Below are 23,782 nucleotides of genomic sequence, written 5' to 3'. Positions count from 1 at the left end.
TTAAACAACTAAATACCCTTCAATTAAATTTATAATCAATGCCACCAACATTAAAGGACACAGTAATTTCAAGTTCATATTATGTATGTTGCATAAAAATACACAAAGAACATCAAATCCTTATTATTTTTTGGGGGAGTCGTCATTTCATTCATTTATTCAACCCGATATCTCAGAATTGTTATCTATATTTTTCGAATACCTGTCAGCAAAGAAAGGCTCTAAAGATAAATGTCGACATCATGAAATAAAAATGTTCTTTCAAACATAATAATAATTATTACGGTATGCATACATAATGCAAATGGAAAAAACAACATTATTCCATTTTTCGGTGCGATTTTTAGTTCAATTACATATGGTTTCATTTCTCGGAGATCTACTTTATGCGACGACCAGTGTATACATACACCTTCATAAATGCGATTGCTCCACAGACACCAAGTACTGGTTCTTCCCAGGAAACGGACTCGACAATGTCCACATCTGCCTATAATAGGCCTTCCTGTAATAGTCAGCAATTGACTGTTGGAAGTACGAAGTAGAAGAAGTAGAAGTTAACGTTAAACTGTTACCAGGCTTCTGAATTTAATTGGCCAGGTCACAGGAAAAGGGCAGTGTAATCAGTATCCAATTAAACAATTTGTCATTGTCAGAAAACCGCTCTTAAGCAAACAGCTTTCAAGCAACTGCAGGCTGAACTGGATCTAAACTGGCCACAATCGCCTTAATGTCTCTTTTACTGGGATACAGTTCATTTAAAGTGATATCATGGGCATCAAACAGTGTATAGGTGTCTATCGCACCGTTGTTTATTTTTGGTGTTTTCACTTCATATTCACTTAAATGTTAATGCAGCATCAACATACTAAAACAATATCCCGGAAAGAGAAAAATAATGCATTTGAATATCGACCGTACTTTCATTTGACAACTGATAAAGCATGTACGTTTTGAACCTAAATTTAGTTTTAGTGCAGATTCGTTCATACGACACAAAGACACAATTTTGTTTTACGGATCATTTCGGTTTACAGGACTGGGTGGGTCACGTAGAATATCGAATATAAAATATATTTTTATAAACAACTGGTAGCAAGATAAATTGATCAGTAACCACAATTTAACTAACTCTTTTGATCTGTTAATTCTTTTCAGCTCAATTCAACAGTGCAAAATGCCCATACCATCACTTTAACTTTAAAGGGATCTTTTCACGCTTTGGTAAATTGACAAAATTGAAAAAAGTTGTTTCAGATTCGTAAGTTTTCGTTTTAGTTATGATATTTGTGAGGAAACAGTAATACTGAACATTAACCATGCTCTAATATAGCCATTATATGCATCTTTTGACGATTTTAAAACCTAAAAATTATAAAGCGTTGCAACGCGAAACGATTGAATAATTTGGAGAGTTCTGTTTTTGTCGTTAAATTTTGTGAAACTACGAAGATTGCTTATATAAGGTATAAAATACGTCATAAATGTGTACTCGGCGGAATAGCTCAGTAGGCTAAAGCGTTTTTTTACTTCAGGACACTGGCAGGACTCCAGGGGTCACTGGTTCGAAACCTGCTCCGGGCAATGTTCTTTTCCTTTTTTTAATTTTTTTCTTGATTTTTTACTGGAGCTTTTACGATCCAATGTTTACATTTATCAATATAAAGCATTTAATGAAAATGCCAAAATCTGTGAAAAGGCCCCTTTAAAGGGATCTTTTCACGATTTGGTAAATTGACAAAAATCGAAAAATGTTGTATCGGATTCGCAAATTTTCGTTTTAGTTATGTTATTTTTAGGAAACAGTATTACTGAACATTTACCATGGTTTAATACAGCCATTATATGCATCTTTTAACGATTTAAAAATTATAAAGCGTTGCAACGCGAAACGATTGAATAATTTGGAGAGTTATGTTGTTGTTGTTTAATTGTGTGAAACTACGAAGATTTCTTATATTAGGTATAAAATACGTCAACCATTTATACTTGGCAGAATAGTCGAGCAGGCTAATGCGTTTTTACTCCAGGACTAAGGGGTTCACTGGTTCGAGCCCTGCTGCGGACTACTTTTTTTTAAGAATTTTATTCTGGATTTTTAACTGGAGCTTTTAAGATCCAATATTTACATTTATCAATATAAAACATTTAATGACTAACTTTAAAACATGTCAAAATCTGTGAAAAGGCCCCTTTAACATAATATCTACTCCTATAAATATGAGGTCGATATACATGGACTAAACGGTAAATTGCGTCTAATTATATGGACTATAATGATATCAACTACTTAAAGGGACTGTCCAATGGATTAATTTCCTGAATTTAGCAGGCTATTATTTTGATATTAATTAATAACATTCGTTAATTTGAACCATATCCAACTCAACCTTTTGCTAAAAACTACAAAACTAAAGAGCAACAGCCAAATTGTATTACGACTTTTGCGTCTACCTTGGGAAATCCCTTTCTATTTGTATTTCGCGCTTCGTGTCACGTGATTCAGACACAAACAAACAAAATGGCGGAGGCTTCGTAATCTACAATGAGCGAACCAGTAAGAAAATATGGTTTTTTGATTTAATAGAATATAATATATTAAGATTCCGATCTTATTTTATTTAATTCAACAAGATGAGTTTATCTGCCGTAAAATGTTAGCGGATTGTTGGTCTTTACCTTGCAATTCGACGCTAAATGTCGCTGGTTTGCAAATTAGACGGTTTAACCGTTTATTTTGCTACGTTTTTCATTAACTTTTAAATTTTGCTAATAGAAGCCAGTGGATTCTTCCACAGTAGTACAAATACGTCAGTGTATTTTTTTATGTTTTTTTATTTAGGCCAAAACAGAGGGAGAGATAAACGCGTGAGACAGCCATCTAAAAGAATGTTGTTGTATTCTCAGGACACAGATTCAGTAAGTTTATTTTAATGCTCTTGTGTGTACACATTTTAATTATGTGCCAGTTATTCAATAAATTCTCCCACCTGGTTAACCGGAGGGGTATAGTGAATTATGTATATCTATTTGTGACCAGTCGAACTAAGAAGAAATAATAATATCACCCTTGTCCGCTCTGTGTTGATAAATGCAGGTTTGACTATAACCCATTATGATTTACAAGTTAGAACTATTATTGTAAATGCCAGAGAGTTGAACAGTGACCTTGGCTTAGAATAGTAGGACTTTTTGCTTTTCTTCTCAATATTTAGGTCCGAAATCTGTGGATGTAGGCTGTGGTTGCAAATAACATGTAGTAAATCAAGAAATGCACTATAACTCATGTGATTAGGTCATGACATTGACATCATGATTTTGTCATTTTAGGGTTACTCTTTTTGCTATTATTTATTAGATTTTCTGCATTACTTGGTTTTTATCAAATGCATGATGTTTTATTTTAAATTATTTAAATTTGTTACACTCAGGATTCAAGTCTACAGAAGAGCTAAGGAAAACGTCCTGCCAGAAAGATCCAGAAAGTTGATACATTAGCAACAATAACTAAGGGGACACTGGAACGCCATAGCACGTCTGACGATGTAAGACTTGCTTTTATTTGATTATAAGTGCAGTTAGTAAGTTATGTTTTATACTTATCATTCTAACATTTAACCTCATCTTTTAAGTGATTCACCTGGAACTAAAACATGTGGGTGCTTAGCTTAGATTTTTGTTTATTTCAACATAACACTTTTATAAATGATCACAGCAGAATATTTGCACTAATTATACTTCATATCTTTGTACAGGCTAATCCGGGACGACACTTTCCGCCTAAATGGGATTTTTGCTAAGAAGAGACATTTTAACGAAAAATGTCATAAAAGCGGAAGGTGTTGCCCCTGATGAGCCTGTGTGGACTGCACAGGCTAATCTGGGACGACACTTTACGCACATGCATTATGTTCAGTTTTCTCAGAACAAGGCTCATATAATCTAGTGTGCTGTCTCACTGACTGCTGATTGGAGTTACATTTGCAAGAAGTTTATAGTAAAATCTGTTACAATTTCTTTGTAGGAGATGACTCTATCGGTGCTGGATAGGATGACCCTCTACAGTCAGCAGCAGTATTGACAAGATGTGTTTTCCTTTTATGCAGAGACACTAGAAGATGTCAATAAATCTTTCAGACATGCTGCATACAGACAATTTACCATCTTAATGCATGGGAAACCGACTGCTGGAGACAGAATAACTGTCCCAGCATGTTGTGTTAAATTAATAAGGGAGAAGTTTCCTAGTCCTTGTGGCCAGTATACAGGCTTCGTACCAGGTGAAGGCCCAGTGTTCTAATAATTTTGCATATTTATGCCCCCCTTCGAAGAAGAAGGGGTATATAGTTTTGCACATGTCGGTCCGTCCACCAGATGGTTTCGGGATGATAACTTAAGAACGCTTAGGCCTAGGATCATGAAACTTCATAGGTACATTGATCATGACTCGCAGATGACCCCCATTGATTTTCAGGTCACTAGGTCAAAGGTCAAGGTGACTCGACACAGTAAAATAGTTTCCGGATGATAACTCAAGAAAGCTTACGCCTAGGATCATGAAACTTCATAGGTTCATTGATAACGACTCGCAGATGACCCCTATTGATTTTCAGGTCACTAGGTCAAAGGTCACAGTGACAAAAAACGTATCACACAATGGCTGCCACTACAACTGACAGCCCATATGGGGGGCATGCATGTTTTACAAACAGCCCTTGTTTATTTTTATTTTGAGTCATTTTGTTTCACACTTGATATTTTGTTAGAATAGGTTTCTTAAAATACATTTCAAACATGACATATGCTAATGCATGAATTAACATTTTGAAATCAATAAAAAAGCAACAAGTTTTAAATTTAAAAAAAATAGTATCTTATTATTAATCAACCATGTTTTGTATATTGTGTGCTTTCTTTATGTAGTAACATGTGTAGACCGTCTACATTTTAGCTCAGCCGAGTTTTTCCTATCTACTAAATTGATATACAATTGAGGTATTTTATTCAGTGTGATATGAACTTGATCCATGCATTGAAGTTTGATTTTTTTTTACAAATTTTGTATTATATTCATCTGGTGTCAGAAAATGGATCGAACTCAATGCATGCACATAGAAATGTGACAGGAGTTGAGAACTCATTGAAGTTGGTTCCAGTGTATGATGCTGGCATTTAATTATTTAGGTGATTTGCTGCTTTTGCATTTAAAATGAGTATGGCCATTAAAAAGTATTAAATGTTGATGTGTAAATAGAACACTGAGGCATATCTGGATAAACTATCACATTCATAGTATCGATAATTAAAGAGGAAACTACTCTCGAGGTCAATTATAAGAGGCTTAGAGACATTGACTACAATGGTTTATTAAATACAGGTAATAAAGAAGACAATGAAAAACACATATCGATAATCAAACAAAAAACTAAACATTTTGTAAGAAAAATTGTGTTCTTTACATGTGTAACAAGAAACCGGTGTAGACTGGTGATGCTCCCCAAAAGTTGTTTTTTTTGTCACAATATTGCACTATATATTCAGATAAAAGGAAACATCTTAAGGGGCATAACTTTGGACAAAATTATACGATGGATGGATTAAAGGGGCCTTTTCACAGATTTTGGCATTTTTTTAACTTATTCATTAAATGCTTTATATTGATAAATGTAAACATTGGATCGTAAAAGCTCCAGTAAAAAATCAAGAAAAAAAATAAAAAAAGGAAAAGAACATTGCCCGTAGCAGGTTTCGAACCAGTGACCCCTGGAGTCCTGCCAGAGTCCTGAAGTAAAAACGCTTTAGCCTACTGAGCTATTCCGCCGAGTACACATTGATGACGTATTTTATACATTATATAAGCAATCTTCGTAGTTTTACAAAATTTAACGACAAAAACAGAACTCTCCAAATTATTCAATCGTTTCGCGTTGCAACGCTTTATAATTTTTAGGTTTTAAAATCGTCAAAAGATGCATATAATGGCTATATTAGAGCATGGTTAATGTTCAGTATTACTGTTTCCTCACAAATATCATAACTGAAACGAAAACTTACGAATCTGAAACAATTTTTTTCAATTTTGTCAATTTACCAAAGCGTGAAAAGATCCCTTTAAAGCTTCATTGAATTCCGGTTAGTAGTTTGGGAGAAATAGTCCGGACAAGAATTGCACTATATGAACAGTTTATAGAAAATTTCAAAGGGCCATAACTCTGTGAAAAATCATCCGACCAGAACCGGCTGATGATATCCACATCTCCTGTTGGTAGTGAAGCTTCCCATCAAGTTTCATTGAATGACTGTATTAAGTTGCTGAGAAATAGCTCGGACAAGCATTGCAATATATGTACAATGGAAAATTTCAAAGGGCCATAACTCTGTGAAAAATCATCCGACGAGAATCGGCTGATAATATGCACATCTCCTCTTGGTAGTGAAGCTTCCCATAAAGTTTCATTGAATTCCAGTCATTAGTTGCTGAGAAATAGCCCGGACATGAATTGCACTATATGTACAATGGAACATTTCAAAGGGCCATAACTCTGTGAAAAATCATCTGAAGAGAACCGGCTGATAATATGCACATCTCCTCTTGGTAGTGAAGCTTCCCATAAAGTTTCATTGAATTCCGGTCATTACTTTCTGAGAAATAGCCTGGACAAAAATTGTGCACAGACGGACACACGGACGGACAGACGAAGCGGCGACTATATGCTCCCCCCAAAATAAATTTTAGGGGAGCATAAAAATATATTGATAAAAATCGCACAAAATATAACATAAAAAAAATATTTCATGCTTAATTCAATATTAAAACTTCCTAAAAAATGTAATTTTATGCTAAATTCAATACTAAAACTTCCTAAAAAATGTAATTGCATTGTACAACCAAGAGCATTCATTATTTATAACATAATGTAAGATTGTACATTTTCAAAACACTTCTAAAATTATATTAACACTAAAGATGTGAAACTTAATAGTTAACAAAGATAACTTCTGCATCAACTTCAAATGAATATCAAACACGTCTTGGGCAACAATTCATTTTTTTCGCTTTTCTCAATCTAGAGACATGCTGATCTCCAAGTATTGATGTAGGTGGAGGGGTGACAGGGGCTATAGTTGACCTAATTCTTTTGGAGTCTTCAGGCAGCTGTTCACATTTGACACTTATTATTTTCTTGCCTATGGTGAATTCATTTATAACTTCAGTGATCAAACCGGTTATGTATGTTTTTTTCACAGGCCTTGTGGTCCAATTACAAGCAGCTTTTGAGTACACTTTTTTTCTCCTGAAAGATTGTTTTATAACTGACATGATGTTTAAAAAAATGAAATGACAATTGCTAAAACAAAACAAAAGGATAAAGATCTATAGACAATATATATGCCATAATATAAATTTACTGATTCAGTGCATACTATGCTACAGTACTTCTTTTTATGACAGGAGCATTGTTTGCAAAATGTATACTTATTATTCATATCACATGAATGTGTCAAATTTTAGCTTAAATACATCATGTTTGTAAATTCAGTTGACTTGTTAATAATAAAAACGTTCAATAAGTAAACATAAATCTGTAAATTAATCCTTACAATTCAAAATTTAATAAAAACAGGAAATGTGTTTCTGACAAACACTATCTCCCCTACTGCGCCACTTTGATTTTTTTTATATCATTTGACAGGTTCAGATGAACTCTTTAAAGCTTATTACTTCTCTTGAATTTGTTTTTTTTACCTTTGACCTTGAAGGTTGATCTTGACCTTGACCTTTCACCACTCAAAATGTGCAGCTCCATGAGATACACATGCATGCCAAATATGAAGTTACTATCTTCAATATTGCAAAAGTTATGGCAAAATGTTAAAGTTTGACGCAAACAAACACACAAACAAACATACAGGGCAAAAACAATAATATAAATACCTCTAATTTCCTTCTTTGTCCAACAAAACAGGACGATTCAAGTGTTTTAAATAATCTATTGCTGCTAACTGACACCTGCATCTATAAACAGCATAGCTGAAAAAAAATGATTTTAGAAATGAAACTCAGAAAATATAACTCTGCCTTTAGGACTTTGATGATGTTACACTAGACATGAACTAATGCAACACCAATGACTTGACATATTCATAATCAGACTTCATTTCTTGATTTACTACTAGTTGTTTAAACATCCTGTGAACAAATACAAAAATCCTGTTCACAAATAATTTAACTATCACATGATGAAACAAGAGCACCGCATAATGGGTGCCATGCTCGGCTTCAAAAGCTTGTCAGATTTTTTTTTTAAAGGCCACAGTGACATTGACCTAGTGACCCAAAAATGGGTGTGGCGTGTAGAACTCATCAAGGAGCATCTACATATGAAGTTTCAAAGTTGCAGGTGGAAGCACTTTGATTGTAGAGCAAAATGTCAAAGTTTTAGCACGACGCAGGCAGACAACACGACAACAACGAGCTGGCTATGACAATACCTCAGGTTGTCTCCGAAAACAGCAGAGCTAAAAAATATTCATATTTGAGTCATTCAGGCAGTGTATTACGAGACTTATCACAGAGGGTACATCATTTTTACATTATTAAAATGTAAATTCTCAAAAAGAAAGAGCATAAATTCCTTTGTTCAATGAGCATGTGTTCATGAAATAAAAAAGAAACACTTTACACATGGAACTTTTTTTTACCTGAAAGCATTTCGCTTTGGAGCATACATCAAAATATGAATGTTGAAGCTCTCTAGTTCAGAAGTAGTTCTGAAATTTAAAAGCATATTTCATTTCTAAAACAAATCTTTTATACTTAAAGGGTTTGTGTGTGTGTTTAAGTCAAATCGTGTTCATTATGTAGCAAAATAATAACGGGAATTTATAGAAAAGTTGCTTTGACACACAAACTGAAAATGAAGAAGACTTACGCATCGATCAATATTTCCATCATTTTATCGTCCTTTTCAATCCCAGTAGCTTCTTTAACTCTTCTCCATTGTTCACAATGAATACCAATGTCTAGTATCCTTTCCCTTTTATTACATCTGTACCTTGCATCTCTTGTTTTTTTAGTCTTTTTTTAGCGCTAGCACTGGTTTTTGTCTGAACCATCTTGAATTCTGATGGCTTTCAGTTTTCGACCGCATATTCGTATTTGTGAAAAGTGATTTTCCAATTAAAATATTGATTTAAATATGAAGTATATTTTATTGGTTGATCAAAAATATTCAATGAAAATTAATTATTTGCTCAACAAGCTAAATCTCTTTCTTTAGAAATAATGTAATTTCTATGCCAAAAATAAATGACGGTACCATGTACCACGTGACTTGTCAGCTGATTTTCAGCTACATTTATTTTTAGGTCAAAAACGTCGAACGGCGTTTTTGAAATATAATATGGAATTCCCAGCCGCTTGGGCTTATGTGATGGTTTGTGTTATAATTCCTTTTGTCTGCTTTGAGTTTTTATATCCTTAAATCAAAGGCGATAATCGTTTTTAATATCTAAAACAATAATTTTATGTTTTGTTCAAACCATAATCCATTGGACAGTCCCTTTAAAGGGACTGTCCAATGGATTATTTTCCTGAATTTAGCAGGCTATTATTTTGATATTAATTAATAACATTCGTTAATTTGAACCATATCCAACTCAACCTTTTGCTAAAAACTACAAAACTAAAGAGCAACAGCCAAATTGTATTACGACTTTTGCGTCTACCTTGGGAAATCCCTTTCTATTTGTATTTCGCGCTTCGTGTCACGTGATTCAGACACAAACAAACAAAATGGCGGAGGCTTCGTAATCTACAATGAGCGAACCAGTAAGAAAATATGTTTTTTTGATTTAATAGAATATAATATATTAAGATTCCGATCTTATTTTATTTAATTCAACAAGATGAGTTTATCTGCCGTAAAATGTTAGCGGATTGTTGGTCTTTACCTTGCAATTCGACGCTAAATGTCGCTGGTTTACAAATTAGACGGTTTAACCGTTTATTTTGCTACGTTTTTCATTAACTTTTAAATTTTGCTAATAGAAGCCAGTGGATTCTTCCACAGTAGTACAAATACGTCAGTGTATTTTTTTATGTTTTTTTATTTAGGCCAAAACAGAGGGAGAGATAAACGCGTGAGACAGCCATCTAAAAGAATGTTGTTGTATTCTCAGGACACAGATTCAGTAAGTTTATTTTAATGCTCTTGTGTGTACACATTTTAATTATGTGCCAGTTATTCAATAAATTCTCCCACCTGGTTAACCGGAGGGGTATAGTGAATTATGTATATCTATTTGTGACCAGTCGAACTAAGAAGAAATAATAATATCACCCTTGTCCGCTCTGTGTTGATAAATGCAGGTTTGACTATAACCCATTATGATTTACAAGTTAGAACTATTATTGTAAATGCCAGAGAGTTGAACAGTGACCTTGGCTTAGAATAGTAGGACTTTTTGCTTTTCTTCTCAATATTTAGGTCCGAAATCTGTGGATGTAGGCTGTGGTTGCAAATAACATGTAGTAAATCAAGAAATGCACTATAACTCATGTGATTAGGTCATGACATTGACATCATGATTTTGTCATTTTAGGGTTACTCTTTTTGCTATTATTTATTAGATTTTCTGCATTACTTGGTTTTTATCAAATGCATGATGTTTTATTTTAAATTATTTAAATTTGTTACACTCAGGATTCAAGTCTACAGAAGAGCTAAGGAAAACGTCCTGCCAGAAAGATCCAGAAAGTTGATACATTAGCAACAATAACTAAGGGGACACTGGAACGCCATAGCACGTCTGACGATGTAAGACTTGCTTTTATTTGATTATAAGTGCAGTTAGTAAGTTATGTTTTATACTTATCATTCTAACATTTAACCTCATCTTTTAAGTGATTCACCTGGAACTAAAACATGTGGGTGCTTAGCTTAGATTTTTGTTTATTTCAACATAACACTTTTATAAATGATCACAGCAGAATATTTGCACTAATTATACTTCATATCTTTGTACAGGCTAATCCGGGACGACACTTTCCGCCTAAATGGGATTTTTGCTAAGAAGAGACATTTTAACGAAAAATGTCATAAAAGCGGAAGGTGTTGCCCCTGATGAGCCTGTGTGGACTGCACAGGCTAATCTGGGACGACACTTTACGCACATGCATTATGTTCAGTTTTCTCAGAACAAGGCTCATATAATCTAGTGTGCTGTCTCACTGACTGCTGATTGGAGTTACATTTGCAAGAAGTTTATAGTAAAATCTGTTACAATTTCTTTGTAGGAGATGACTCTATCGGTGCTGGATAGGATGACCCTCTACAGTCAGCAGCAGTATTGACAAGATGTGTTTTCCTTTTATGCAGAGACACTAGAAGATGTCAATAAATCTTTCAGACATGCTGCATACAGACAATTTACCATCTTAATGCATGGGAAACCGACTGCTGGAGACAGAATAACTGTCCCAGCATGTTGTGTTAAATTAATAAGGGAGAAGTTTCCTAGTCCTTGTGGCCAGTATACAGGCTTCGTACCAGGTGAAGGCCCAGTGTTCTAATAATTTTGCATATTTATGCCCCCCTTCGAAGAAGAAGGGGTATATAGTTTTGCACATGTCGGTCCGTCCACCAGATGGTTTCGGGATGATAACTTAAGAACGCTTAGGCCTAGGATCATGAAACTTCATAGGTACATTGATCATGACTCGCAGATGACCCCCATTGATTTTCAGGTCACTAGGTCAAAGGTCAAGGTGACTCGACACAGTAAAATAGTTTCCGGATGATAACTCAAGAAAGCTTACGCCTAGGATCATGAAACTTCATAGGTTCATTGATAACGACTCGCAGATGACCCCTATTGATTTTCAGGTCACTAGGTCAAAGGTCACAGTGACAAAAAACGTATCACACAATGGCTGCCACTACAACTGACAGCCCATATGGGGGGCATGCATGTTTTACAAACAGCCCTTGTTTATTTTTATTTTGAGTCATTTTGTTTCACACTTGATATTTTGTTAGAATAGGTTTCTTAAAATACATTTCAAACATGACATATGCTAATGCATGAATTAACATTTTGAAATCAATAAAAAAGCAACAAGTTTTAAATTTAAAAAAAATAGTATCTTATTATTAATCAACCATGTTTTGTATATTGTGTGCTTTCTTTATGTAGTAACATGTGTAGACCGTCTACATTTTAGCTCAGCCGAGTTTTTCCTATCTACTAAATTGATATACAATTGAGGTATTTTATTCAGTGTGATATGAACTTGATCCATGCATTGAAGTTTGATTTTTTTTTACAAATTTTGTATTATATTCATCTGGTGTCAGAAAATGGATCGAACTCAATGCATGCACATAGAAATGTGACAGGAGTTGAGAACTCATTGAAGTTGGTTCCAGTGTATGATGCTGGCATTTAATTATTTAGGTGATTTGCTGCTTTTGCATTTAAAATGAGTATGGCCATTAAAAAGTATTAAATGTTGATGTGTAAATAGAACACTGAGGCATATCTGGATAAACTATCACATTCATAGTATCGATAATTAAAGAGGAAACTACTCTCGAGGTCAATTATAAGAGGCTTAGAGACATTGACTACAATGGTTTATTAAATACAGGTAATAAAGAAGACAATGAAAAACACATATCGATAATCAAACAAAAAACTAAACATTTTGTAAGAAAAATTGTGTTCTTTACATGTGTAACAAGAAACCGGTGTAGACTGGTGATGCTCCCCAAAAGTTTTTTTTTTTGTCACAATATTGCACTATATATTCAGATAAAAGGAAACATCTTAAGGGGCATAACTTTGGACAAAATTATACGATGGATGGATTAAAGGGGCCTTTTCACAGATTTTGGCATTTTTTTAACTTATTCATTAAATGCTTTATATTGATAAATGTAAACATTGGATCGTAAAAGCTCCAGTAAAAAATCAAGAAAAAAAATAAAAAAAGGAAAAGAACATTGCCCGTAGCAGGTTTCGAACCAGTGACCCCTGGAGTCCTGCCAGAGTCCTGAAGTAAAAACGCTTTAGCCTACTGAGCTATTCCGCCGAGTACACATTGATGACGTATTTTATACATTATATAAGCAATCTTCGTAGTTTTACAAAATTTAACGACAAAAACAGAACTCTCCAAATTATTCAATCGTTTCGCGTTGCAACGCTTTATAATTTTTAGGTTTTAAAATCGTCAAAAGATGCATATAATGGCTATATTAGAGCATGGTTAATGTTCAGTATTACTGTTTCCTCACAAATATCATAACTGAAACGAAAACTTACGAATCTGAAACAATTTTTTTCAATTTTGTCAATTTACCAAAGCGTGAAAAGATCCCTTTAAAGCTTCATTGAATTCCGGTTAGTAGTTTGGGAGAAATAGTCCGGACAAGAATTGCACTATATGAACAGTTTATAGAAAATTTCAAAGGGCCATAACTCTGTGAAAAATCATCCGACCAGAACCGGCTGATGATATCCACATCTCCTGTTGGTAGTGAAGCTTCCCATCAAGTTTCATTGAATGACTGTATTAAGTTGCTGAGAAATAGCTCGGACAAGCATTGCAATATATGTACAATGGAAAATTTCAAAGGGCCATAACTCTGTGAAAAATCATCCGACGAGAATCGGCTGATAATATGCACATCTCCTCTTGGTAGTGAAGCTTCCCATAAAGTTTCATTGAATTCCAGTCATTAGTTGCTGAGAAATAGCCCGGACATGAATTGCACTATATGTACAATGGAACATTTCAAAGGGCCATAACTCTGTGAAAAATCATCTGAAGAGAACCGGCTGATAATATGCACATCTCCTCTTGGTAGTGAAGCTTCCCATAAAGTTTCATTGAATTCCGGTCATTACTTTCTGAGAAATAGCCTGGACAAAAATTGTGCACAGACGGACACACGGACGGACAGACGAAGCGGCGACTATATGCTCCCCCCAAAATAAATTTTAGGGGAGCATAAAAATATATTGATAAAAATCGCACAAAATATAACATAAAAAAAATATTTCATGCTTAATTCAATATTAAAACTTCCTAAAAAATGTAATTTTATGCTAAATTCAATACTAAAACTTCCTAAAAAATGTAATTGCATTGTACAACCAAGAGCATTCATTATTTATAACATAATGTAAGATTGTACATTTTCAAAACACTTCTAAAATTATATTAACACTAAAGATGTGAAACTTAATAGTTAACAAAGATAACTTCTGCATCAACTTCAAATGAATATCAAACACGTCTTGGGCAACAATTCATTTTTTTCGCTTTTCTCAATCTAGAGACATGCTGATCTCCAAGTATTGATGTAGGTGGAGGGGTGACAGGGGCTATAGTTGACCTAATTCTTTTGGAGTCTTCAGGCAGCTGTTCACATTTGACACTTATTATTTTCTTGCCTATGGTGAATTCATTTATAACTTCAGTGATCAAACCGGTTATGTATGTTTTTTTCACAGGCCTTGTGGTCCAATTACAAGCAGCTTTTGAGTACACTTTTTTTCTCCTGAAAGATTGTTTTATAACTGACATGATGTTTAAAAAAATGAAATGACAATTGCTAAAACAAAACAAAAGGATAAAGATCTATAGACAATATATATGCCATAATATAAATTTACTGATTCAGTGCATACTATGCTACAGTACTTCTTTTTATGACAGGAGCATTGTTTGCAAAATGTATACTTATTATTCATATCACATGAATGTGTCAAATTTTAGCTTAAATACATCATGTTTGTAAATTCAGTTGACTTGTTAATAATAAAAACGTTCAATAAGTAAACATAAATCTGTAAATTAATCCTTACAATTCAAAATTTAATAAAAACAGGAAATGTGTTTCTGACAAACACTATCTCCCCTACTGCGCCACTTTGATTTTTTTTATATCATTTGACAGGTTCAGATGAACTCTTTAAAGCTTATTACTTCTCTTGAATTTGTTTTTTTTACCTTTGACCTTGAAGGTTGATCTTGACCTTGACCTTTCACCACTCAAAATGTGCAGCTCCATGAGATACACATGCATGCCAAATATGAAGTTACTATCTTCAATATTGCAAAAGTTATGGCAAAATGTTAAAGTTTGACGCAAACAAACACACAAACAAACATACAGGGCAAAAACAATAATATAAATACCTCTAATTTCCTTCTTTGTCCAACAAAACAGGACGATTCAAGTGTTTTAAATAATCTATTGCTGCTAACTGACACCTGCATCTATAAACAGCATAGCTGAAAAAAAATGATTTTAGAAATGAAACTCAGAAAATATAACTCTGCCTTTAGGACTTTGATGATGTTACACTAGACATGAACTAATGCAACACCAATGACTTGACATATTCATAATCAGACTTCATTTCTTGATTTACTACTAGTTGTTTAAACATCCTGTGAACAAATACAAAAATCCTGTTCACAAATAATTTAACTATCACATGATGAAACAAGAGCACCGCATAATGGGTGCCATGCTCGGCTTCAAAAGCTTGTCAGATTTTTTTTTTTAAAGGCCACAGTGACATTGACCTAGTGACCCAAAAATGGGTGTGGCGTGTAGAACTCATCAAGGAGCATCTACATATGAAGTTTCAAAGTTGCAGGTGGAAGCACTTTGATTGTAGAGCAAAATGTCAAAGTTTTAGCACGACGCAGGCAGACAACACGACAACAACGAGCTGGCTATGACAATACCTCAGGTTGTCTCCGAAAACAGCAGAGCTAAAAAATATTCATATTTGAGTCATTCAGGCAGTGTATTACGAGACTTATCACAGAGGGTACATCATTTTTACATTATTAAAATGTAAATTCTCAAAAAGAAAGAGCATAAATTCCTTTGTTCAATGAGCATGTGTTCATGAAATAAAAAAGAAACACTTTACACATGGAACTTTTTTTTACCTGAAAGCATTTCGCTTTGGAGCATACATCAAAATATGAATGTTGAAGCTCTCTAGTTCAGAAGTAGTTCTGAAATTTAAAAGCATATTTCATTTCTAAAACAAATCTTTTATACTTAAAGGGTTTGTGTGTGTGTTTAAGTCAAATCGTGTTCATTATGTAGCAAAATAATAACGGGAATTTATAGAAAAGTTGCTTTGACACACAAACTGAAAATGAAGAAGACTTACGCATCGATCAATATTTCCATCATTTTATCGTCCTTTTCAATCCCAGTAGCTTCTTTAACTCTTCTCCATTGTTCACAATGAATACCAATGTCTAGTATCCTTTCCCTTTTATTACATCTGTACCTTGCATCTCTTGTTTTTTTAGTCTTTTTTTAGCGCTAGCACTGGTTTTTGTCTGAACCATCTTGAATTCTGATGGCTTTCAGTTTTCGACCGCATATTCGTATTTGTGAAAAGTGATTTTCCAATTAAAATATTGATTTAAATATGAAGTATATTTTATTGGTTGATCAAAAATATTCAATGAAAATTAATTATTTGCTCAACAAGCTAAATCTCTTTCTTTAGAAATAATGTAATTTCTATGCCAAAAATAAATGACGGTACCATGTACCACGTGACTTGTCAGCTGATTTTCAGCTACATTTATTTTTAGGTCAAAAACGTCGAACGGCGTTTTTGAAATATAATATGGAATTCCCAGCCGCTTGGGCTTATGTGATGGTTTGTGTTATAATTCCTTTTGTCTGCTTTGAGTTTTTATATCCTTAAATCAAAGGCGATAATCGTTTTTAATATCTAAAACAATAATTTTATGTTTTGTTCAAACCATAATCCATTGGACAGTCCCTTTAAAGGGACTGTCCAATGGATTATTTTCCTGAATTTAGCAGGCTATTATTTTGATATTAATTAATAACATTCGTTAATTTGAACCATATCCAACTCAACCTTTTGCTAAAAACTACAAAACTAAAGAGCAACAGCCAAATTGTATTACGACTTTTGCGTCTACCTTGGGAAATCCCTTTCTATTTGTATTTCGCGCTTCGTGTCACGTGATTCAGACACAAACAAACAAAATGGCGGAGGCTTCGTAATCTACAATGAGCGAACCAGTAAGAAAATATGTTTTTTTGATTTAATAGAATATAATATATTAAGATTCCGATCTTATTTTATTTAATTCAACAAGATGAGTTTATCTGCCGTAAAATGTTAGCGGATTGTTGGTCTTTACCTTGCAATTCGACGCTAAATGTCGCTGGTTTACAAATTAGACGGTTTAACCGTTTATTTTGCTACGTTTTTCATTAACTTTTAAATTTTGCTAATAGAAGCCAGTGGATTCTTCCACAGTAGTACAAATACGTCAGTGTATTTTTTTATGTTTTTTTATTTAGGCCAAAACAGAGGGAGAGATAAACGCGTGAGACAGCCATCTAAAAGAATGTTGTTGTATTCTCAGGACACAGATTCAGTAAGTTTATTTTAATGCTCTTGTGTGTACACATTTTAATTATGTGCCAGTTATTCAATAAATTCTCCCACCTGGTTAACCGGAGGGGTATAGTGAATTATGTATATCTATTTGTGACCAGTCGAACTAAGAAGAAATAATAATATCACCCTTGTCCGCTCTGTGTTGATAAATGCAGGTTTGACTATAACCCATTATGATTTACAAGTTAGAACTATTATTGTAAATGCCAGAGAGTTGAACAGTGACCTTGGCTTAGAATAGTAGGACTTTTTGCTTTTCTTCTCAATATTTAGGTCCGAAATCTGTGGATGTAGGCTGTGGTTGCAAATAACATGTAGTAAATCAAGAAATGCACTATAACTCATGTGATTAGGTCATGACATTGACATCATGATTTTGTCATTTTAGGGTTACTCTTTTTGCTATTATTTATTAGATTTTCTGCATTACTTGGTTTTTATCAAATGCATGATGTTTTATTTTAAATTATTTAAATTTGTTACACTCAGGATTCAAGTCTACAGAAGAGTTAAGGAAAACGTCCTGCCAGAAAGATCCAGAAGTTGATACATTAGCAACAATAACTAAGGGGACACTGGAACGCCATAGCACGTCTGACGATGTAAGACTTGCTTTTATTTGATTATAAGTGCAGTTAGTAAGTTATGTTTTATACTTATCATTCTAACATTTAACCTCATCTTTTAAGTGATTCACCTGGAACTAAAACATGTGGGTGCTTAGATTAGATTTTTGTTTATTTCAACATAACACTTTTATAAATGATCACAGCAGAATATTTGCACTAATTATACTTCATATCTTTGTACAGGCTAATCCGGGACGACACTTTCCGCCTAAATGGGATTTTTGCTAAGAAGAGACATTTTAACGAAAAATGTCATAAAAGCGGAAGGTGTTGCCCCTGATGAGCCTGTGTGGACTGCACCGGCTAATCTGGGACGACACTTTACGCACATGCATTATGTTCAGTTTTCTCAGAACAAGGCTCATATAATCTAGTGTGCTGTCTCACTGACTGCTGATTGGAGTTACATTTGCAAGAAGTTTATAGTAAAATCTGTTACAATTTCTTTGTAGGAGATGACTCTATCGGTGCTGGATAGGATGACCCTCTACAGTCAGCAGCAGTATTGACAAGATGTGTTTTCCTTTTATGCAGAGACACTAGAAGATGTCAATAAATCTTTCAGACATGCTGCATACAGACAATTTACCATCTTAATGCATGGGAAACCGACTGCTGGAGACAGAATAACTGTCCCAGCATGTTGTGTTAAATTAATAAGGGAGAAGTTTCCTAGTCCTTGTGGCCAGTATACAGGCTTCGTACCAGGTGAAGGCCCAGTGTTCTAATAATTTTGCATATTTATGCCCCCCTTCGAAGAAGAAGGGGTATATAGTTTTGCACATGTCGGTCCGTCCACCAGATGGTTTCGGGATGATAACTTAAGAACGCTTAGGCCTAGGATCATGAAACTTCATAGGTACATTGATCATGACTCGCAGATGACCCCCATTGATTTTAAGGTCACTAGGTCAAAGGTCAAGGTGACTCGACACAGTAAAATAGTTTCCGGATGATAACTCAAGAAAGCTTACGCCTAGGATCATGAAACTTCATAGGTTCATTGATAACGACTCGCAGATGACCCCTATTGATTTTCAGGTCACTAGGTCAAAGGTCACAGTGACAAAAAACGTATCACACAATGGCTGCCACTACAACTGACAGCCCATATGGGGGGCATGCATGTTTTACAAACAGCCCTTGTTTATTTTTATTTTGAGTCATTTTGTTTCACACTTGATATTTTGTTAGATTAGGTTTCTTAAAATACATTTCAAACATGACATATGCTAATGCATGAATTAACATTTTGAAATCAATAAAAAAGCAACAAGTTTTAAATTAAAAAAAAATAGTATCTTATTATTAATCAACCATGTTTTGTATATTGTGTGCTTTCTTTATGTAGTAACATGTGTAGACCGTCTACATTTTAGCTCAGCCGAGTTTTTCCTATCTACTAAATTGATATACAATTGAGGTATTTTATTCAGTGTGATATGAACTTGATCCATGCATTGAAGTTTGATTTTTTTTTACAAATTTTGTATTATATTCATCTGGTGTCAGAAAATGGATCGAACTCAATGCATGCACATAGAAATGTGACAGGAGTTGAGAACTCATTGAAGTTGGTTCCAGTGTATGATGCTGGCATTTAATTATTTAGGTGATTTGCTGCTTTTGCATTTAAAATGAGTATGGCCATTTAAAAGTATTAAATGTTGATGTGTAAATAGAACACTGAGGCATATCTGGATAAACTATCACATTCATAGTATCGATAATTAAAGAGGAAACTACTCTCGAGGTCAATTATAAGAGGCTTAGAGACATTGACTACAATGGTTTATTAAATACAGGTAATAAAGAAGACAATGAAAAACACATATCGATAATCAAACAAAAAACTAAACATTTTGTAAGAAAAATTGTGTTCTTTACATGTGTAACAAGAAACCGGTGTAGACTGGTGATGCTCCCCAAAAGTTGTTTTTTTTGTCACAATATTGCACTATATATTCAGATAAAAGGAAACGTCTTAAGGGGCATAACTTTGGACAAAATTATACGATGGATGGATTAAAGCTTCATTGAATTCCGGTCAGTAGTTTGGGAGAAATAGTCCGGACAAGAATTGCACTATATGAACAGTTTATAGAAAATTTCAAAGGGCCATAACTCTGTGAAAAATCATCCGACCAGAACCGGCTGATGATATCCACATCTCCTGTTGGTAGTGAAGCTTCCCATCAAGTTTCATTGAATGACTGTATTAAGTTGCTGAGAAATAGCTCGGACAAGCATTGCAATATATGTACAATGGAAAATTTCAAAGGGCCATAACTCTGTGAAAAATCATCCGACGAGAATCGGCTGATAATATGCACATCTCCTCTTGGTAGTGAAGCTTCCCATAAAGTTTCATTGAATTCCAGTCATTAGTTGCTGAGAAATAGCCCGGACATGAATTGCACTATATGTACAATGGAACATTTCAAAGGGCCATAACTCTGTGAAAAATCATCTGAAGAGAACCGGCTGATAATATGCACATCTCCTCTTGGTAGTGAAGCTTCCCATAAAGTTTCATTGAATTCCGGTCATTACTTTCTGAGAAATAGCCTGGACAAAAATTGTGCACAGACGGACACACGGACGGACAGACGAAGCGGCGACTATATGCTCCCCCCAAAATAAATTTTAGGGGAGCATAAAAATATATTGATAAAAATCGCACAAAATATAACATAAAAAAAATATTTCATGCTTAATTCAATATTAAAACTTCCTAAAAAATGTAATTTTATGCTAAATTCAATACTAAAACTTCCTAAAAAATGTAATTGCATTGTACAACCAAGAGCATTCATTATTTATAACATAATGTAAGATTGTACATTTTCAAAACACTTCTAAAATTATATTAACACTAAAGATATGAAACTTAATAGTTAACAAAGATAACTTCTGCATCAACTTCAAATGAATATCAAACACGTCTTGGGCAACAATTCATTTTTTTCGCTTTTCTCAATCTAGAGACATGCTGATCTCCAAGTATTGATGTAGGTGGAGGGGTGACAGGGGCTATAGTTGACCTAATTCTTTTGGAGTCTTCAGGCAGCTGTTCACATTTGACACTTATTCTTTTCTTGCCTATGGTGAATTCATTTATAACTTCAGTGATCAAACCGGTTATGTATGTTTTTTTCACAGGCCTTGTGGTCCAATTACAAGCAGCTTTTGAGTACACTATTTTTCTCCTGAAAGATTGTTTTATAACTGACATGATGTTTAAAAAAATGAAATGACAATTGCTAAAACAAAACAAAAGGATAAAGATCTATAGACAATATATATGCCATAATATAAATTTACTGATTCAGTGCATACTATGCTACAGTACTTCTTTTTATGACAGGAGCATTGTTTGCAAAATGTATACTTATTATTCATATCACATGAATGTGTCAAATTTGAGCTTAAATACATCATGTTTGTAAATTCAGTTGAATTGTTAATAATAAAAACTTTCAATAAGTAAACATAAATCTGTAAATTAATCCTTACAATTCAAAATTTAATAAAAACAGGAAATGTGTTTCTGACAAACACTATCTCCCCTACTGCGCCACTTTGATTTTTTTTATATCATTTGACAGGTTCAGATGAACTCTTTAAAGCTTATTACTTCTCTTGAATTTGTTTTTTTTACCTTTGACCTTGAAGGATGATCTTGACCTTGACCTTTCACCACTCAAAATGTGCAGCTCCATGAGATACACATGCATGCCAAATATGAAGTTACTATCTTCAATATTGCAAAAGTTATGGCAAAATGTTAAAGTTTGACGCAAACAAACACACAAACAAACATACAGGGCAAAAACAATAATATAAATACCTCTAATTTCCTTCTTTGTCCAACAAAACAGGACGATTCAAGTGTTTTGAATAATCTATTGCTGCTAACTGACACCTGCATCTATAAACAGCATAGCTGAAAAAAAATGATTTTAGAAATGAAACTCAGAAAATATAACTCTGCCTTTAGGACTTTGATGATGTTACACTAGACATGAACTAATGCAACACCAATGACTTGACATATTCATAATCAGACTTCATTTCTTGATTTACTACTAGTTGTTTAAACATCCTGTGAACAAATACAAAAATCCTGTTCACAAATAATTTAACTATCACATGATGAAACAAGAGCACCGCATAATGGGTGCCATGCTCGGCTTCAAAAGCTTGTCAGATTATTTTTTTTAAAGGCCACAGTGACATTGACCTAGTGACCCAAAAAAGGGTGTGGCGTGTAGAACTCATCAAGGAGCATCTACATATGAAGTTTCAAAGTTGCAGGTGGAAGCACTTTGATTGTAGAGCAAAATGTCAAAGTTTTAGCACGACGCAGGCAGACAACACGACAACAACGAGCTGGCTATGACAATTCCTCAGGTTGTCTCCGAAAACAGCAGAGCTAAAAAATATTCATATTTGAGTCATTCAGGCAGTGTATTACGAGACTTATCACAGAGGGTACATCATTTTTACATTATTAAAATGTAAATTCTCAAAAAGAAAGAGCATACATTCCTTTGTTCAATGAGCATGTGTTCATGAAATAAAAAAGAAACACTTTACACATGGAACTTTTTTTTACCTGAAAGCATTTCGCTTTGGAGCATACATCAAAATATGAATGTTGAAGCTCTCTAGTTCAGAAGTAGTTCTGAAATTTAAAAGCATATTTCATTTCTAAAACAAATCTTTTATACTTAAAGGGTTTGTGTGTGTGTTTAAGTCAAATCGTGTTCATTATGTAGCAAAATAATAACGGGAATTTATAGAAAAGTTGCTTTGACACACAAACTGAAAATGAAGAAGACTTACGCATCGATCAATATTTCCATCATTTTATCGTCCTTTTCAATCCCAGTAGCTTCTTTAACTCTTCTCCATCGTTCACAATGAATACCAATGTCTAGTATCCTTTCCCTTTTATTACACCTGTACCTTGCATCTCTTGTTTTTTTAGTCTTTTTTTAGCGCTAGCACTGGTTTTTGTCTGAACCATCTTGAATTCTGATGGCTTTCAGTTTTCGACCGCATATTCGTATTTGTGAAAAGTGATTTTCCAATAAAAATATTGATTTAAATATGAAGTATATTTTATTGGTTGATCAAAAATATTCAATGAAAATAAATTATTTGCTCAACAAGCTAAATCTCTTTCTTTAGAAATAATGTAATTTCTATGCCAAAAATAAATGACGGTACCATGTACCACGTGACTTGTCAGCTGATTTTCAGCTACATTTATTTTTAGGTCAAAAACGTCGAACGGCGTTTTTGAAATATAATATGGAATTCCCAGCCGCTTGGGCTTATGTGATGGTTTGTGTTATAATTCCTTTTGTCTGCTTTGAGTTTTTATATCCTTAAATCAAAGGCGATAATCGTTTTTAATATCTAAAACAATAATTTTATGTTTTGTTCAAACCATAATCCATTGGACAGTCCCTTTAAATAGAAAGAAGAAAGTATGCATACAAACCAGTACTTTGAGTAAAGAGTCGGTAATCAATGTTGTATTTCAGGACAGCTTGGTGATATGCTATCTGGGGTATTCATTATTTTCTTTTGCAAATCCAAGTATAAACATACACGAAAATGCTTAAAGAAAGCCGAAGGATTTATTTGAG

The 23,782-nt window shown here is 33.9% G+C and overlaps 2 long non-coding RNA genes across 11 annotated transcripts; one reads left to right on the top strand and one right to left on the bottom strand.

The window, feature by feature from the left end:
- Nucleotides 1–2,405: 2,405 nt before the first annotated feature.
- Nucleotides 2,406–19,411, top strand: LOC127843613 (uncharacterized). 8 transcript variants are annotated; one of them, XR_008032240.1, is made up of 4 exons: nt 2,406–2,557; nt 2,843–2,919; nt 10,707–10,820; nt 18,575–19,411. It is a non-coding gene; the product is annotated as an uncharacterized LOC127843613 (long non-coding RNA). The 8 variants fall into 8 exon arrangements; XR_008032235.1 differs by lacking the exon at nt 18,575–19,411 and adding an exon at nt 11,300–12,054 and having other exon boundaries at nt 2,408–2,557; XR_008032237.1 differs by lacking the exons at nt 2,843–2,919; nt 18,575–19,411 and adding exons at nt 10,118–10,194; nt 11,300–12,054 and having other exon boundaries at nt 2,410–2,557.
- LOC127843612 (uncharacterized) lies at nt 6,120–23,340 on the bottom strand. 3 transcript variants are annotated; one of them, XR_008032231.1, is made up of 4 exons: nt 22,971–23,332; nt 22,741–22,809; nt 21,973–22,068; nt 6,120–7,295 (listed from the first exon to the last, which is right to left on the bottom strand). It is a non-coding gene; the product is annotated as an uncharacterized LOC127843612 (long non-coding RNA). The 3 variants fall into 3 exon arrangements; XR_008032230.1 differs by lacking the exon at nt 6,120–7,295 and adding an exon at nt 13,397–14,570 and having other exon boundaries at nt 22,971–23,330; XR_008032232.1 differs by lacking the exon at nt 6,120–7,295 and adding an exon at nt 19,897–21,331 and having other exon boundaries at nt 22,971–23,340.
- Nucleotides 23,341–23,782: the final 442 nt, after the last annotated feature.

This window comes from Dreissena polymorpha, chromosome 9 (assembly GCF_020536995.1).
Source record: "Dreissena polymorpha isolate Duluth1 chromosome 9, UMN_Dpol_1.0, whole genome shotgun sequence".
Lineage (NCBI taxonomy): Eukaryota > Metazoa > Mollusca > Bivalvia > Myida > Dreissenidae > Dreissena > Dreissena polymorpha.
Note: the sequence above shows the minus strand (reverse complement) of the source record. Positions and strands in the feature narration are given on the sequence as shown.